We start from the raw sequence: 19,355 nt of genomic DNA on the forward strand, positions 1-19,355 counted from the left end.
CAGCCTGCCCCTCTCAGGCTTTCCCCCTCACTCTGCCTGAGACCTCTCTGTCTCCTATCCCTCACCATGACAGATATTCACACTCCAAATAGTCCTATGAAACCAACATGATTATCATCATCACCCCCAATTTACAGATGAGGAAACTGAGTCAAAGACAATTTAAGTAACATCAAAGTTTAACAGTTAAGTGAAAAAGCTGGGATGTGAATATAATCAGTTTAGTCATGAGTTCATGTTCAGAATCAGAGTTTTGTAGACAGTAGGACTATCTGTCATATTATGGTTGAAGGCAAGCATTCTAAAAAGCACATGACTTAAAATTAATTGGAAAAGGCCAGGACTGGCATAAATATCAAGAAAGGAATTTAGTAGATGCCCTATCATTTGAGACAGAATGGTTTGCATTTGATATGTCATGCCCTTCTAGCAAACCTACAGGACCTCATACTTAATCCATTTCATCTGAACCTTTTGGTATCTGGAAGTGACTGGGTAGCAAGCAGCATTCTTGGAAAAAAATGATTTTGTGTTACCCTTAGAAACAGATTGTACTGCGAGAAAGCATTTGGCATAAAAGAAGGCCCAGTATACACAGTTGGCTTTCAGATGGCATGGGTTTGGAAACGCAAGTGGACAAGCTAAATTCGTTAAGCCTCCCATTTCCTTTCCATTGAATTTAAGAACACGGAGCATTCCCCTCTATCCTTATTTATTCCCGCATTATATTTCCTTGGGCGCATGAATGAACGCAATGTTCCGGAGTCCCCTACTCATTGTGAGGTCATTAAGTCATCTCTTTTGGAGAAACAAGGGGAAAAATAAGAAAAGAGATTAGAGAATGAACAGAAAGTGGGGAAAAAAGAAAAGGAAAAGCCAAAAATACTGGTTTTGTTAGGTAGATTCAGGGACAAGGGGTTGTCCCTCCCATGCCTGCAAAGGCCCCCGAAAGGAGGTTGGAAGGAAATCAGGTGACTGTTAGATGCCTATGAAGACCCCAAACTCCTATTCCAGCCCAGAGCCAGGTGGGAAGTACACTTGGCAGTCAAAACTAGACCCAGGCTCATGACCTCACCCAGGTAGGCTTAACCCAGCCAAGGGGGTCAACCAATACCTTCAACTGCACCATGCTTTCCCCAGTCAGGGGGGCGGCTTAGCATAAAGGAAGGGAGCATGTCTGGCTCACTCTCTTGCTTCTCTGACTGTGGCCCTTCACTCTCTGCACTGCCCCCCCCCTATTGTTTCCACATCGGGGTGCTCTTTACCATGACGTTGTGCGTGCCCAGTTGTGAACTTTCACACAGCTTCCACGCGGCCTGGCATGCTTCCCAGGAATAGCGGGCATCCTCTGAGACCGTAAAACCCGAAACTTGTTCTGCACTCCATGAAAACCCACTTGGGCTTTGGTGTGAATACTTTCATCATGCGAAACCAAAAACCGAGGAATTACCCACTCCCAAAACCTTACAGTTTGGTCAAATGACAAAACAAAAATACTATCAAGTTCAGGGGAACTGGTGTGCACAGGTATTGCTGATTAAAGTATAGATTAGTTCATTCCTTATGGAAATCAAATTGGCAATGCTTATAACTACATATTACTATCAAGATAATGCTGACTCATGGCGACCCCCTATGGATTTCTGAGACTGTTTATGGGAGTAGAAAGCCCAGTCTTCCTCCTTGGAGATGTTGTGGGTTTTGAACTACCAACCATGTGGATCACAGCTCAACTCATAACCACTGCTCCACCAGGGCTTATAAGTAGGTAGCCAGAATAGGGACTAAGAGGGGATGTCTCCCCCAGTGCCTGCATAGGGTCACAACAGAGGGGCTGAAGGGAAGTCAGGCACCCATGAGACACCTATGGGAAAAATCCAAACTGAGCATGCGCAGACTAGGACCACCTAAGTGCACGTGAAACCAAACCTGGCCACAACGTAGACACATGGCATCACACAAGTGCGCCTAACCTCTTAGCCACGCCTCCCAGCAAGGAGGATGGAGCCTGCCACTGGCAGCCCTGGCCCTGTGCCCTCTGCTTTGGCTCAGTGCCTGCTGCAAGCAGAGGCTGGGATGGCCCTGGTGCGCGCCCTTGACCTTCTTGGAGTCCGCACTCTTGGCCCCCGGATTTCTTATGCTGGTGTCCTTTCCAGGCGGTTTTCACGTACAGTAGCGAACTCCCGCGACATTCCCTGTGCCTTGTGCGCTTTCCAGAAACGGCCTGTTCTTTTTCAGATGCCTGCCACGCCCTTCTCTCTCATAAGTCACTCGGACGCAATCGTGCCTTTGCCGCGTGGAGTCGGTCAGCTTGTGAAGAAGTGAGCCAGCCCAATCCAGAAGCCTAACATATACCCATGACATTTGGCAAAGTTACCTTCTTCCTAGGAATTTATCCTAGGGCTACAATTGTAAAAGAAACACACACAGTGGAAATACAAAGAGATTTCCGTATAACAATTATCAACAACACCTGAGCAACAAACTCTTCAACAACAAACAGATAAATATTCATGAAATAGTTTGCCCCTCACAGTAATTATGAACACGAATTACTTAAATAGAAAGTTAAACAGCAGAGCATTACAGTGATCTGCACTTTCTGATTTTATTATATTTGTGAATCAGCCGATTGGTGATGTTAGGGGCCATCAGGCTGGTTCCAATTTATAGCTGAACGAAACGCCCCTGGTCCTAGCGCCGCCCTCACAGTGGTTGTTTGAGCTCCTTGTTGAAGCACGGCTGTTAAAGTCCTCATAGAGAATGCGTTCATGTTCTTTTCTTCTTCTTAAGTTTCTTTGGCTATTTCTTGGCGGGGGAAAGATAACACAATGGGCAAAAGGCCTCTTGGTTATTAGAGCAGGTAAGTGTACCCCTTCCCACACATAGAGAACAAGATGTTAAGTAGCTAGTTTAGGACAGGGGCGTTTGTCCCTCCCATGTCTGCAAAGACCCCCATAAAGGAGGTTGAAAAGAAATCTTGCAACCATTGAACACCTATAAAGACCCCAAACTAAGTATGCACAGCCTAGGACCCCTTAGCACAGGTGAAACCTAAAACCTAGCTTCCACCTTAAGTGTATCACACAGGTGAGCCTCACTCAGCCAATGAGGTCAACCAACCCCTTCAACCACACCTTTCCTCCCAGAGCTGTTAAAAGCTGCAGCTGCAGGGACAGCCAATCCCTCTTCGATCCTTCTCTGGTCAGCCGCAGGTGGAGGGTGAGGGTCTCCTCCCCCACATGGGGGCACTCAGGGTCCACAGGGTCTTGCCTCGAGGGCTTCTGGCCTCCCAGAACAGCCCCCCTCCCGGTGTGGGTCATTTTGCCACGTGGTTGTTGATGTCCAGTTGTGAACCCCAGCGCAGCTTCCGAGAGGCTTGGCATGCTTTCCAGAAATAGCGTGTATCCTTTTGAGAGAGTAAAACATGAAATCCATCCTGTCCTCCATAAAAGCTCACTTGGATTACAAAACGTGCTTCGGTGTGAATTCTTTCAGCGTGTGAAGCAAAGAACATGGAGTATAACCCACTCCAGGCACCTAACAAAAACATAGCAACCCAACGTTACAGCCCCATTTGCCCAGAGCTGTGTTTATTTGCGATTTGCCTTCATGGAGAATTTTTATGTTAAGGCTGATCTATGAAATCATCACCCTCGTGAGAAGAGATTGAGAAGGCACTGCTGGACCGATATCGCCCATTTACAGTATGATTGACCTTTCAGTGTGCCTGTGAAAACTCTAGACACTGATGTTTCCTTGACTCTTACAAATGGCTTTCCCTGATCAACATGATAAAGTCATCATTGTATTGCTTATCCCCTCCCCCCTTATCGTCCATCCTGTTATGCCCATTTTACCTTTCTCTTCTCTGATTTGCAGTGCTCCCTATCCTACCCTTTTCTCTCTCACCTGTTTCAGGCCTCTTCTAAGGATACCTTGCTAACACCATCTTATTTTCAGTAGCGCACATAAAACAGTTCACTCCAAAGTCGTGTTTTATTTGGTTAAATGCTTTGGGTCACTGAGAATGTCTTCCATTCCACCACTCCCCCACCCCCACCTATCTTTTTATTCAAGTTCTCTGTTGCAAACAGAGGCAGTGCTAGGGCTTCAAAATGTTCCTGGAACAAGTGTATGAACATTGAGTGGAATTTTCCCACAAACGTCTTGAAGCCGCGGCATGCTCGCCCAGTATTGTAAAAGGAAGTCCCCCCCTGGAGGCGCTCGCACGGAAATGATGGGGCCACCCATGTCCTCCGGGAAGCAGAAAGGTCAGGATGGAAACTGGCTGTTCGTGGGGAGAATGGATCAAGATGTAAATGGGTTGCTCTCTGGGAAAAGGTGTCCTGACTGCAGCCAGGTGAGAATAACCTGGCCGGGCCACGGACTTAGAGGGCAAGGCACTCTCTCCTGGTCAAATGGCTCACCTTTACATTTCCAACTTGACATTGGCGTTGACCTTCTCTGCAATCATTCAGAACCCCTCCCACTCTTCGTGTTCTAGGGACACACACCCCTTTCTCTGCTTGGAGGATGGAGTGCTTCGTATGACTACATAGGACCATCGAACTTGAGTTCTGTTGTTCCTCAACAAACCTCCTTTTCTCTCACTGAACAGAGCATGAGGTTTTTCTTCTTTGAGATTTCTTTGTTAGAAGCGGGACCTGAATCCTGTGTGACGTTCGATGATTCTGGTGGCATTGGAACATAGACACGGTACTTTTGGGGGCTGCTTGGGGCTCTCCAACTTCGGCAAATGCTCAGGAATTATTTAAGGTAAACGATAATTTAAACGATAGATAATTTAAATGATAGATAATTAAATACATACATAAAACCATTTTGAAAAAGAAAACTTCTCAAATCTAAGCGGTGCTCTCGTACCTTCATGACTCTGAATTTTGTTACGGATTTGTGTTGGTTCCTGCAAGTAAAATGTGTTGTGTTATAACTGCCCTTATAAAATGGGGGGTGTCTAAAGGATATTTGGAATCCCCTTCTGAGGCTCTTACTTACTATACTAACAGGCATATTGTGGTCCAGTTCTTTATCATATATGTTCTTGTTTATCTGCCGTAACTTCATTTGAGAGAATTTAGAAGATTTGAGGGAAATGTTTAAAAATTGGGGCCTTTAAAAAAATGTCTTCCCTTCAAGATGCTGTTTCTAAAATAAGCAGAATAAGGAACCACTGAACAGCAAAACCGTGACTCAGGAATGACCGGACGGCACTCTTGGAGAACTTGAAAGGGGAAGCTTTTATCAGTCAGGGACTCAAAGGAAGTAGTACTCCAGACGATCTGGGCATCCGAATGGCAAGCAGGGTTACAGAAACGCTATAGGTGGGGATTTCCAGTGCAGACAGGGTCCTCAGTCGTGGAATGAGGAAATACACAGAGTGAGGCCTTGCGTTAGGTTTCTTTTCCAATGGTTGAGATTCCAATTCTACAATGTCAAATTTCAGCTCCAACACTTCTGCTCCTCTGCTGGCTGCTACCTCCTTACATCCTTCTAGTTTTGCCTTCTTATCACTCTGGGAGAGGAGCCCTACTGGCATGGTGGTTATGACTTACTCTAAGAACTGTAAGGTCAACAGTTCAAAACCACCAGCCACTGGGGAAACACTGAGCTTTCTACTCCCATCAAGCATTACCATCTCAGAAACTCTGTCTGTCTTATAGGGCCGTGATGAGTTGGCATCCCTTGATGGCAATGTGGTTTGTTTTTTATTCCTCTGAACATCCTTTTCGTCCTTAAAAACAACAACTAAGGCAATCAAATGAATCCTTGCCCAAAATGACATTTTACAATTGCCCCACAGTGAATGCAACGTACCGGCATGAAGCAGGGAACCAACAGAGAGGTTTGAGGGGCCGGCCTAATCCCAGCTACATGGACAGCCCACCTCCCCTCCCAGAAGAATTCACTTCAGAGGACAGCACTGAAGCGACAGCTCAGGGAGAGGGGCATGTCTGATCAGAGCACACAGGAGCAAACAAAGTGGGAAGGAGAGAGCGTGGAGCACATCCTGGCCCTCCCAGCCCTGAGGACATCATTCCTTCCCAGAGCAGCCAATGCACAGAGAGGACCATAGGGCTGGCCCCACCATTAGACATGACATCCCTCACTGACCCATAGTACTATGGGGGACAACACTGGAAACAGTGTGGGAATTGTGCACGATCTGACTCCACCACACCAAGGTGAAACAGAACGGCAAGGGGAGCAAAGCAACGATATCCCCAGGGAATACCAAAAATAGACTGTGGGGCTAGAATGTGGCACCCATCAGATTTGACTGGAAGACACTCCTAAAGGTCAACAACAGACCTGAACTATTTATAGGCTTTTCTTATTTTGTCGTTGGTTGTTTTTGTTGTTGTTTTGATTTGTTGCTTTGTTTTGTTCTGTCCTATTTTTGTGCTTATTATTGTCTCTGTAGGTGTATCTAGATAAGATATAGGGGATAAACAATCAGAGGAGAAAACAACGGGACTGATGGTTGGGTGGGGGCGGGAAGGGGACAGGATAGGGGGAGGCCAGGGAAAGGCAGTGGGTATTCACAAACTCAGGGACAAGGGAACAACAAGTGATCTAAAATCCATGGCGAGGAGGGTGTTGGAGACCTAGTAGGGTTTGATCAAGGGCAATGTAACCGAGAGGAATTAATGAAACCCAAATGAAGGCTAAGCATGATAGTGGGACAAGAGGAAAGCAAAAGGATATAGAGGAAAGAGCTAGAAGGCAAAGGGAATGTATAGAGGTCTAAATACAGGAATGTACATATGCAAATATATTTATATATGATAGAGAATTAGATCTATGTACATGTATTTATAGGTTTAGTATTAAAGTAGCAGAAAGGCATTGGGTCGCTACTCTAGCTTTCCCTCAATGCAAGACCCTTGTGTTCAAATAACCTGGCATCCTGTGATGCTCACCATCCTGACACAATCAATGAAGACAAAGTGGGTGCATAAGCAAATGTAGTGAAGAAAGCTGATGGTGCCTAGCTATCAAAAGATATAGCATCTGGGGTCTTAAAGGCTTGAAGATAAACAAGGGACCATCTAGCTGAGAAGCAAAAGAGTCCACATGGAAGAAGCACACCAGCTTGTGTGATCATGAGGTGCCCATATAATCATGTATCCAGCATCAAAGCCCCAGAACAAAAAATCATGTCATTGTGAATGACAGGGAGTATGGAGTGGAGCCCCAATGCCCATCTGTAGAGAGTTGGGCATCCCCTTACAAAAGGGTCACAGGAAGGAGATGAGCCAGTCAGGGTGCAGTATAGCACCATTGAAACATACAACTTTTCTCTAGTTCTTTAATGCTTCTTTCCCCGCACTATCATGAGCCCAATTCTACCTTGCAAATCTGGTTAGACCAGAGGATGTACACTGGTACAGAATAGAGCTGGAAACACAGGGAATTCAGGACAGATAAATCCCTCAGGACTAATATTGAGAGCAGTCATACCACGAAGGGAAGGGGAAGATAGGGGGAGAACGTGGGTACTGATCACAATGATCTACATATAACACCCTCCCAGGGAGATTGACAACAGAAAAGTGGGTGAAGGGAAACATCAGTCAGTGTAAGACATGAAAAAAATAATTGTAATTTATAAATTTCCAAGGCTTCATGGCGGGGGGTGGGGGGCATGAGAAACTGATACCAAGGGCTCAAGTAGAAAGAAAATGTTTTGAAAATGATGATGGCAACAAATATACAAATGTGCTTGACAAAATGGATGGATGTGTGGACTGTGATGAGTTGTACGAGCCCCCAATGAAATGATTTAAAATAATAATAATAATAAAATCGCCCCAGAGTCGCGGTGGGGAGGCAAGCCAGAGAGCCAGCAGGGCCAGAGCCAAAGCATAGCCGCCAGGTTGGGGCAGCAACCAGACCCCACCCCCAACCCCAAAGTGGGACCTGTGGGACTAGGTCAGGCATGGAGTTAAGAGATCATCTCCCCAAGAGACTGAAGGACATTTTCCAAGAAGGGCCAGGCTTATATGGTAACGACACAGAAATGCTCTAAAATGGGAGGACATTTGATTCCTCCAGAGGTCGAAACAAACTTTTCAAGTTCAATTGACACACAGGAATTGATCAGGGGCTTTGAAGAGGGAGCAGCCCAGAAGAGCTCGGGCAGAGGGCGAAGCTGACCTGCACCCCTGAGGGGGCGTAGGGAACCACGGGCCACCCTCCATGCCATCTCTCCCAATGCCACCCTCATCTTTGACTTGGGGCTGCTCAACGTGGAGGGAAGGCAGGAAGGAACTTGCCGTGGCTGGAGTGGCTGTTCGCTCACCGGCGGGCTTAGCCTGCTCTGCCCTGATCTGCCTGATCAGCGAGCTAACCTCTCAGTTCCACGGCACTCGCCGTTCTTTCCACCCAAGTCGCGCCGTTTGTATGTTTGTCATTGTTACCACGCATCTTCGCGGGAGGAAACTTCAGCTGCCATGCGACACATGTCAGGCTGGGCACATGTCGTAGCCTCTGCTGGTCACAGAGCACCGATTCCTTGCTCGCACAGCGACACTGCCTGCCTTCACATACGCCAGGCACACGGTGTTCAGCCACGAAGTGAACCTGCTGTACACAGAGGGTCCTGAGTGAGTCCCCTTAGTGGTCACGTGTACATTCTGTTCACTGCTAATTCAACAGATGTTCTGTATAAAAATCATGTGAAATAAAGGCTATGCACGAGGCACCACCCTGCCCCCCACCATCCCCAATTGCCTTAGCAGTGGTGTATAAAATTCTTCTTTCACTTTTCCCTGTGGACACACTCAGAATTATTTAGCTTGGTGAAAGTTTTTCCTGAAATCAATGAAGATTTTTACAAAATTTCTAAGGAAATAATAATCCTGTTGATACGGACCTGTATAGGTTCCCTGGCATATCTCAACACACACACACACACACACACACACACACACACATTTCCATTCTGTCAATTCATTGGGAAGAGATATATTTTAATCCAAATCATATAGGCATTTAAGATTTTAAAACATTTTTAATAAATCATTTAATTGGGGCCCTATGAAATTTACAATTTAATGAAAGGAAGAAACATGTTTAGTTCTCCTGATATCCCTAAGTCAACAGAGACAGGCTCTGTATTCGACAGTATTCAGGAATGAGAAGCCATGTGCAATACCTAAACACTTATGATGCCTCTCTAACATTCAACTTGGCGACATTCTCTCTTCTGACATCTTTTCCCTAGTTCCTGAAATGCTATGGACTACCACATACACAGATTTACGTTAGTTTTTTCAGCTGAGCCATTAAAAGTCCAATCTATTTATCTAAACCTCCATCAAAAATTCCCCAGTATTCACCCAATTGAGAAGCAATGGAAAGACTAGTTCCCATGGCACAAGATTTCTTTTCCAAAATTTATCTGTATTATGTAACAGGTACTGTAGCCTCCTGTCCGTCCAGTTAAAATACTGAGTAAATGGCATGTGGCCACATCTGACCTCGTCTGCCCACAGGAAGGAGGCTCACAGCATAAGAATCTACTTTATGGTGGTGCATATCACAGTGTCAAACATCTTTCTCTTCATTTTGTTGGGTTCTGGTCAAGTCAGTATCAGTGATCCAATGTAGCCCACGTGGATCCCAGCTGCAAGCTTTGGAGGACACACACTTGGTTGGCCCCTTCCCACACTGAAGGGGCTATAATCAGAGCTAGTCCCTTCAAACATTCTTATCAACCCTAGCCTTCATGGCCAAGGTCATGCCCATAGATTCAAAATCTGTATACCTCTTTAAGTGTCACACTGGCTAGCCGTCCTCTCTTCTTTCATCTTTAGCCTCTGTGGACAAGGTCAGTGGGTGCCAATAGACCATGTCCAACCTCAGCCTGCTTTTCAATGCTGCTATCCCTTAGCTTCCACTCAAAAAGTGTACACAGGTGGTCAGTACAGTGAGCATACCAGGCTTCTTATTAAGTCCTTTAACTTTCATTCCTAGAAAGGGATTTGCTCTGATGGGCGCCGCCTTCTTGCCAAGATGCACCCAAAGGCAAAAAGATTGCTTAAACTTTAAAAAGCCAAACAATCATTTTTCTCTTGTCCTTGCAGGTCTCTCCTTCATAGATAAATCTACGTGATCCGCCCACGGTTCTGGATGAGTCTGTGTATTTTTTCAAATGCAAATATGTTGATGCTGATGGGTCTGGTGGGGCTGAACTTTTTGACATAAGGACCCATACTGTACATTGGCTAAATAGAAAAAGCCTACTCATTCCTGGCACATTCCTAATTCTCCTTTTAGCAAGCAAACCTTATCGAGTATGAGCTGAAGGCACGATTATAAGGTCTCTGTAAACACAATCCCAAATTTTCATTCCTAACACTAATTGTGTGTGTGTGTGTGTGTGTGTGTGTGTGTGTAGACATTAACAAACCAAAATTTACTTTCTCAGACTTTGAGAGGCTAAGAAGCCTGAATTCAGAGCACCGGCTTTGGGAGCAGGACCTTGTCTCTTTAGACCCTGCTTGTGATTTCTGGGAAACCTCCAAGTGTCTTCACACCTGTCTTTCAACCACACCTCGGCTCCTCGAAGTTGTTTAATCTCTTTAAGATCTCTTTCAATTTTCTTTTAAAAAATCATTTTTGGGGGGCTCGTACAACTCTTATCACAATCCATCCATCCATTCATTGTGTCAAGCACATTTGTTGCCATCACCATTCTCAAAACATTTGCTTTCTACTTGAGCCCTTGGCATTCAGCTCCTCTTGTTTCCCCCTCCCTCACCCGCCCTCCCTCCCTCATGAACCCTTAATAATTTATAAATTATTATTTTGTCATGTCTTACACTGTCCAATGTCTCCCTTCACCCACTTTTCTGTTGTCCACCCCCCAGGGAGGAGGTGTATATAGATCCCTGTAATCGGTTCCCCCTTTCTATCCCCCTCCCTTCCCCTCCCAGTATTGCCACTATCACCACTGGTCCTGAAGGGATCATCTGTCCTGGATTCCCTGTGTTTCCAGTTCCTAACTGTACCAGTGTACATCCTCTGGTCCAGCCGGATTTGTAAGGTAGACTTGGGATCATGATAGTGGGAGCAAGGAAGTATTAAAGATCTAGAGGAAAGTTATATGTTTCATCATTGCTATACTGCACCCTGACTGACTCATCTGATCCCTGTGACCCTTCTGTAATGGGAGGTGTCCAGTTGCCTACAGATGAGCTTTGGGTCCCCACTCCACACTCCCTCTCAATCATAATGATATGATTTTTTTGTTCTTTGATGCCTGATACCCGATCTCTTCAACGTTTCGTGAGCTTGTTGGCTGGTGGGCTTCTTCCATGTGAGCTTTGTTGCTTCTAAGCTAGATAGCCACTTGCTTATCTTCAAGCCTGTAAGACCCAGACGCTATATCTTTTGATAGCTGGGCACCATCAGCTTTCTTCACCAAGCCTTATGCACCCATTTGTCTTCAGCGATCATGTCAGGAAGGTGAGCATCACGGAATGCCAGGTTAACAGAACAAAGTGTTCTTGCATTGTACTCCCACACATGTATATTTTGCAACATTAGGTAAGAGAAGCCATATACATAATACTCAGCTAAACATATAATCCTAAAGATTAATTCTGTCTAAAAACATTCAAGTTCAAAAGAAATTTTTTTAAACAACAAACAAAAACCATTCAAGTTCAATGTTCGCTTATCTATCTGGGACTATGCTATTAATATGCATATGGCCTTAGACTTCAGGCTGAGTTTACCCAGCATGCCCTGGCCTTCTATCAACTATATTGTTTAACCAGCTTGGCTTTTTGCCCCAGGCCACTCCAGAAGCTGATGTTTTTCCCTCCTGTGCAGTTGAACAACTCTTCTTGGTTGGGGCCGTGGTTACTGTTGGGCTGCTGTCTGCAAGATCTGCAGTTCGAAGCCACTATTCGGGAGAAAGACAAGGCTTTCTACCCCCATGAGCAGTCACGGTCACAGAAACCTACCAGGACAGTTCTACCCTGTCCTCTATGAGTTGGCATTGACTCCACTGCTCGACCGGTCAGCTATTTAGGTCCCTTGGCCTCTGCCACCGTGGGCTAGCGGGCCTGTTGCTCTGCTTCACTGTGTGTGCTGAGTGCAGCAACTCTGCTCTGTTTTGGGGCTGTGGCCTCTGGTGCCTCGAATGGCCTGCCCTTCGAGGCCAGGCTCACACTTGCGCTCTGCTGGAGCTTCTGCTTCCTTGATAGTCCCAGGATTCTGGCGCTTCCTTCCTCTCAGGTGGCTTACGAGTGGCCTGGCAAACCTGACCAATCCCTTCTATGAATGATCAGCACACCCTATTCTCAGGGCCTCACCCAATTATTTGGTGGAAATTACAAAGATATGGACAGAAGAGCCATATTCGGTAATTTCACACAGATTTGTTCAACATGTATGTCCAATTAATAGAATTTTTATTTCTAGATTTCTGGTGGTTCTCAATCCTCACTCAGTGTTTTTCGATGCCCCTTCAGATGCATGTAACAGTTGTGTATCTTTGTAATAACTTTTTTTATAACCACGAGGACTCTGAAAGTTACTGTTTGTTTTCACCTAGGAAAATCAATAACATACCTGGATGGTAATGCCTTGTAATTTACTGAATCTCTCGCCTATTTTTCTCAGGTGTGCAGCTTTTCCAGTTCGCAAACAAATCTATATTGCTGCAATAGGTTGGTGATGTTCTAGTCTGCTTACTTTGCACCAGGTATGCCTTAATGAGAGTGTGATTTTATTAACCCCCCTGGCTATTGGCAGAGAATATTTTCAGTTGGCTCAGCCTTCTGTTAAATATTTGAATTACCTAATTTCTATAGAAGGCATTTCTGTTGCTTTTAAATGGAAGGGAATTATTCTTTTACCTCTACTCAACAGTTATGGAGATTTCAAGGGCTTTGTGGGTATTGCAGAACCTGTTTTCAATTTTTCTTCATTATATAAACCTTGATACAAATAGTTAAAAGGCTTTGAACTAGATTCATTTCAAATTGAAACAGAATATTAAGAGGCTATCATTCAACTAAGTGGGATTTTGTTTTCGGACCTGACCCAAACAGGTTTTAGTTGCTCCCTCTAGGCTTTCCTGATTACAGCCAAATAGATATTTCCTGATTCTTTCATACAGTATCTGGGAATGCTTTAGGCGCACTAAATAAAAATACATAGAAGACAACCCAGACCTATAGGTCATTATAGCCCAGAGCTTAATCCTATAGCCAGAGGATACCCTCCTTGCCTTAGGTCTGTGCTTGGAATTGCCAAGTTTGAAGCCATAGCAGATGTGGTGTGGGGATCTTTTCAAATGGCTATGTGCCCCCTACTTTGTCTGCATCCCTCAGTTCTGCCTTGACACATGTCTTTCTGCCAGCACACGCACCGCCTGTGAAATTGTCCTTCTCGATGAATAGAACATTAGACGCCACACTCTGTCCTGTGAAAAATCCATCTACTCTGAGCTCCACTGCTAATGAGAACAACTGTCTGACTAATGAGTGACTAGACTTGACTGAATAACTTTCACTCCCCTGGAAAGACTTACAAGAGCTCCTTTTAACCAATCTTGATTTAGCTTTGTTTGTGAATGGTTACTATTTAAAACCTCATCCTACTGGTCCACACTATCAGGCTGGATATGCTGCTAGACTTTCATCTGATGTCCTTCAAAGCTAGGCTCTCCTTGAAGCCACTTGAGCTAAACAAGACAAATTAATTGCTCTCACTGGAGCTTGTAAATTGCTTCAGAAAAAAAACCTGCTAAGATTTTTATGGGCAGTAGACATTGTTTTGATTGTAGATGATTCTGTCATGTTATGGGACATCATAAAAATGGGACTTTAGATTCATAATTTCTAGATACCCTATTACACACCTCTTTAGTTTCAGTGCTAAAAATACAAACTCAGTAATGTAAATGAAGACCCCCAAATTGAAAAGAAGAAATTATCTTGCTGATATGGCAGTCAAAGAAACTGCCTCTCAAGTTATGTGATTATGATAAGTAAGCACCCCCACATTGCTAACTCCCCATCTTGGTGAACTAACTTAAGAAAACCCTATAAAATACCAACAGCTAGCACCAACACATGACATTAAGGCATGGAACAACAAAACAGTCTATTACCAAGCTCCTGCCTCTAAATTGGGAGCGGGTCTACTAAGAAAGCTGTCTGCCCCATTTCCCTGCATAATGCTAACACGGGAGCCTGTGTGAAGGTCTCTGGTGGGATGAGATGAATGGTTACGACTGCGGACTATGTTGTATTTCGTTGCTCCTGTTGTCTTTTCTGCAATGTCCTCTACTTTCCAGAAGGATGGTTGAATGACAGATAGGTCTTACTCATCTTCCACTTTCAAATGATTATGAAACATAATAATGATAACAGACCTGGGGCTATTTACAGGGCCCCTACTTCCCACACCTTCTTCTTCTCTTTTTTATTGATTTAATGTCTATTTATGTAAAATAGGCAAGATAAACAATCCTGAGGAGAAATCAATGGAACCAAGGGGACTGAGGGGGGAGTCAACAAACCCAGGGACAGGAAACAACAAGCGATCTAAAATTGACAGTGAGAACGATGTAGAATGCCTGGTGGGGTTTGATCAAGTGCAGTGTAACGGAGAGGAGTGACTGCATGATAGTGGGATAGGAGGAGAGTAAAAGGAACTAGAGCAAAGAACTAGGAGGCAAAAGACATTTATAGAGGTATTACAATAGGCACATGTATATGTAATATATGAATATATAATGGTAGGGATATAGGTCTATGTACATATGTCCCTATGTTAAGTATCAAGGTTGTGTATGGACATTGGGCCTCCACTCCAGTACTCTCTCAATGCAAGAACCCTGTGTTCTTATAACCTGGCATTCTGTGATGCTCACCTTCACCACATGACCACTGAAGACAAAATGGCATAAACAAATGTCACAAAGAAAGCTGATAGTGCCCAGCTATTAGAAGATAGAGCGTCTGGGGTCTTAAAGGCTTGAAGTTAAATAAGTGGACATCTAGCATGGAAGCAACAAAGCCCACATGGAAGAAGCACACCAGCTTTTGAGATCATGAGGTATCGATGGGATCAGATATCAGAAGACCCAAACCAAACAATCATATTGATGCAAATGAGTGGAGTCTGAGTGGAGACCCAAAGCCCATCTCTAGGCAATTGGACATCCCCTCAGAGAAGGGTTACAAGGAAGGGACAAGCCAGCCAGGATGTATCACAGCACCAACAAAACACCCAACATTCCTCTAGTTATTTAATGCTTCCTCCCCACCCACTATCATGACCTCAGTTTTACCTTACAAATCTGGCTGGACTGGAGCACGTACACTGATACAAGAGCTCTCGACACACAGAATCCAGGACAGATAAACCCTTAGGAACAGTAATGGGAGTAGCGATACCTTGAGGGTAGGGAAAAGGTGGGGGGATGATGAGGAGAAAGGGGGAACCGATCACAACAATCAATGTATAATCCCACCCACCCAGGGAGACAAATAACAGAAATGTGGGCAAAGGGAGACAGTAGATAGTGTAAGGTATAAAAATAATAATAAAAGTTATAATTTATCAAGGATTCATAAGGGGGGAGAGGGGAGGAGGGAAGGAAAAAAGAGGAGCCAATATGAAGGGCTCAAGTAGAAAGAAAATGTTTTGAAAATGATGATGGAAACATAGGTACAAATGTGCTTGATACAATGATATATGGATTGTTACAAGAGCTGTAAGAGTCCCTAATAAAATGATTTATAAAAAAAGAAAATAATGATGGCAACATATGCACAAATGTGATTGATTGTAAGATTGTTATAAGGGCTGTAAGAGTCCCCAGTGAAATGCTCATTAAAAAACTATAGAGATTATTTGCATATTTTCACATTGTGTAGAAACCTTTGTGGCCATCCTGCTGTGGCAGCCTTTGTAAAACAGAAATTTCTTGAAACATCGTAACACTTTATAGAATACCAAACATTCTTTGTAGTGATTGGGAAATTCACTGCACTAGTCAAATTACAGAAGAAAACTGTTGAGCTTTGTCGTAGTGTCAACTTGTGAAGGGGTGAAATCTAGCTTGTCAATCAGGTCCCAGCTTGATGACCTCATTAGGAGGTTCCACGAAGATTAATAGTTCACTGGAGGCCAGATACACTCACTCCCATACTCATTCCCTGTGAGACATTACTGATGATGAGCCTGATGGAGCTACACTGAGGCAGCCAGAATCCTGGAGCTGGAGGAGCCACGTAGAGATTCACACGAGCACTGAGATGCTTCTACCACCACTAGACCCACAAGACTTTGCACCCACTGACCTGTGATCTTCCTGCATTTGGCGTCATTGCATGTGTTTAGTGAGTCTGAAGAGGAATTTATATATTGGTATCAGACATATGGGCTGATATCAGACTTATGGACCTGATTTGGACTGGGCTGGGATGTATTCTCAATATTCAATTGATCTTGTATATAAAGCACTTGCTTATACACATATGTAATGTCTCTAGATCTCAGTAGTCAACCCAGGTTAACACAAGTTTTCTCACTTAACAAAGGATACTTTGCCCCTTTCATCCTCAGTCTTCTGGTCTAGTAGAGAGGATGAATGGACCAAATAGTCAAATAGCAAAGCACTATGAATCTTTAAATGTATCCTGGAAGAAAGACTCCTTTAGGTCTTCATAGCTGAGACTCCCACCATTTGAATATCATAAATTCACTCTCTATGAATATGAGAGAGATTCACAAGGTTTGTGGAACTATAGAATTAAAATATAATGGAATTTCCTTTAAAAAATTTAAGCCCTCATATGCAATGTGCAGTATCTCACCTTAGCGATTCTTTTCTTCCTGAACTGATATAAGCAATTGACTTTCTTCTTAATGAGCCTTGGTGTTTAAAGTGCTTGGTTGCTTGCAAACTCAGAAGCTTGGTGATTTGAACCCACCAGCCCGTGCACAGTAGAAATATGGCAGTCTGTCGCCATCAATGTTTACAGCCTTTGAAACCAATGGACAGTTCTACCCTGTCCAATCAGGTCACTGCAAGTCAGGCACTTGATTTTGGTTTAGCTGGTTTTCCTCTTGGAGTGTGAAGGAAACATTTTTAAAATTATTATTTTGTATTCTTCATGTTTCTCCTAATTTCTACTGTTCAATTAAAAATGCTGTGATGTCCATAAAATTCTGTACTTGAAAATGCATTGACTCTTCCAAAAAAATTCATTCAGGTTTCCCCCCCGGGTTTTCATCCATAGTAATATTGTTCACTAACTGCCCTTTGGACTCCTTGGCTGCATTTCATTTTAATCTCTGTCATTCTGTCCCAACTTAGAAATGTTAAATGGATACCATCTTGTCCCATAATAAGTCCCCCTTCAAAGCGACTCAGCTTGAAGATGAGGCTGAGCAAATTATCAGGGTGAAGAAAGTAATTTTTATTATCCAAAGCTCCCAAAGAAAATAGACAGTTTTATAAAAGAAATGCTATTCTAAAGTAGATAATCAGCAGCCCTGAGGGTAGGCTTGATCCAAAGGGGGGAATGTAAACAGAAAACGTTAAAACTAGAGATAATCATATTGGATGTAAGAAGGTCAGGGTCAACATGCATTTCCATGAAACACAAGGTCAGAATGTAACCATTTTTTTAAATAGGAAGAATATAACAAGGTGTACAATGTGTTACCTTATTACTGGAGAAACTGTGTTCTTGGCTTGCAATTATGTATAAACAACCTGCCTAGTGCCAGTTACCTAGGTGGTAGCCCACTACCTTCTACTCAAGTGGCTTGATTTACATTTCAGAGGACTCCAGGAGAAAACTGGTTGTATCTGTAATAAAGCAACCCCCACCCCCACCACCCCACCATTTCTTTGCTCACCAAGTATACAGTCTTTCTCCTCTTGAAGGGGTGGCACTGCTCACTTCAAGCTATATTATTCCTCCACAAAATTCCTTTTCTCTCACTCCTAACAGAACACAGAATTTTCTTCTTTCACAGTATAACTTTGATGCTTCTGTAGAGAAATTAACTTCTTTTTCGCCTGTTGTTAGATAGGTCTGGTACTCTCCTGCAGAAAAGTCAGTCATTGAAATCACTCAGAAGGGTGTGCTAGCTACTATGACACACCTGGATTCACTATGAACCAGAATTGACTCCAAGGCAACTGGTGGTCAGTTAAATTCTATACTGTTTTTACTTTTCAGAGATATTACAGTAAACTAGTGAGGTATCCACTGATTTAGTCTGTCTGCAGTGATTATACCCTCATTTTGTGTTGTAAGTGATTTATTTTCTGAGTTACTCATATGGAAGCATTTTCTATCAGTGATCATAGTCCGGAAGCATATTTGAACTTAATAAATTTAAATTGAGCTTTTCCTGTATATACTCGAGTATAAGCCGACCTGAATATCAGCAGCCAAGGCACTGAATTTTACCACAAAAACGGCATTAAAATGTGCTGACTCAGCTTGTGTGTGTGTGTGTGTGTGTGTGTGTGTGTGTGTGATAATTTTTTCATGAAGTCTTAATTATAGGCAAGGATTCAAATTTGACTCTGCTTTTTGACCTTTGTCTTTTCAGGTGTGAAAGTAGTAGGCATTAGTACAGAAAATGATGCTTTTCAAAATGGAAGTATGTGTTAGACTGGGTTCTCTAGACAGGCACAACCAGGGACACATTTGTATGTTCAGAGAGATGTTTAGATCAAGAAAATTTTCTCACATAGTAATAAAATTTGTTTTAAGCCCAGATTGGCTCAAGTCCATGTGTCAGATATTGCCCTGGCGATTCACAGTAGCTTGTGCTGGGGAACCAGGAGGCTAGGAGATGGACTAGGAGGCAGGAGGGCGAATTAGGAATGCCACCGGCCTGTGGCTGCTACTTGAGTGGATCCAAGGCAGGCAACAGGGCATACCATTGATACATTGATAGCTCCTAGGACGGCAGACCACATGGTGAGCTGCCAGCCTAAGTCCCAAGAAACCTTATGCAAGATCCAGGCCAGCAGGAAGAAGAAGAGAGAGCCAGCTATTCACAGTCTATTTATAGACATGAACTAGGCCAGATTCTAAGGAGACCTCATCAGGCTTGCAGCTTTACCTTAGAGGGAGACCTTACTGCATCCCTGCTGAGGATCATGGCCCAGCCATACTGACATAAACCTAATCACCTCAAAGTGTAAGACGATGGGTTATTTCTACTGGATCTGTGGATGACATGTTGGTATGCTTGAGAAGCATATCTTTCTTTTAAAATCATTTTATTGGGGGCTCATACAGCTCTTATCACAATCAATACATACATCAATT

The 19,355-nt window shown here is 43.7% G+C and overlaps 1 pseudogene; it reads left to right on the top strand.

The window, feature by feature from the left end:
* The first annotated feature begins 614 nt into the window (after positions 1–614).
* LOC142424005 (peptidyl-prolyl cis-trans isomerase FKBP1B pseudogene) lies at positions 615–18,649 on the top strand (annotated as a pseudogene).
* The last annotated feature ends 706 nt before the right edge of the window (positions 18,650–19,355 follow it).

This window comes from Tenrec ecaudatus, chromosome 13, assembly GCF_050624435.1.
Source record: "Tenrec ecaudatus isolate mTenEca1 chromosome 13, mTenEca1.hap1, whole genome shotgun sequence".
Classification (NCBI taxonomy): Eukaryota; Metazoa; Chordata; class Mammalia; order Afrosoricida; family Tenrecidae; genus Tenrec; species Tenrec ecaudatus.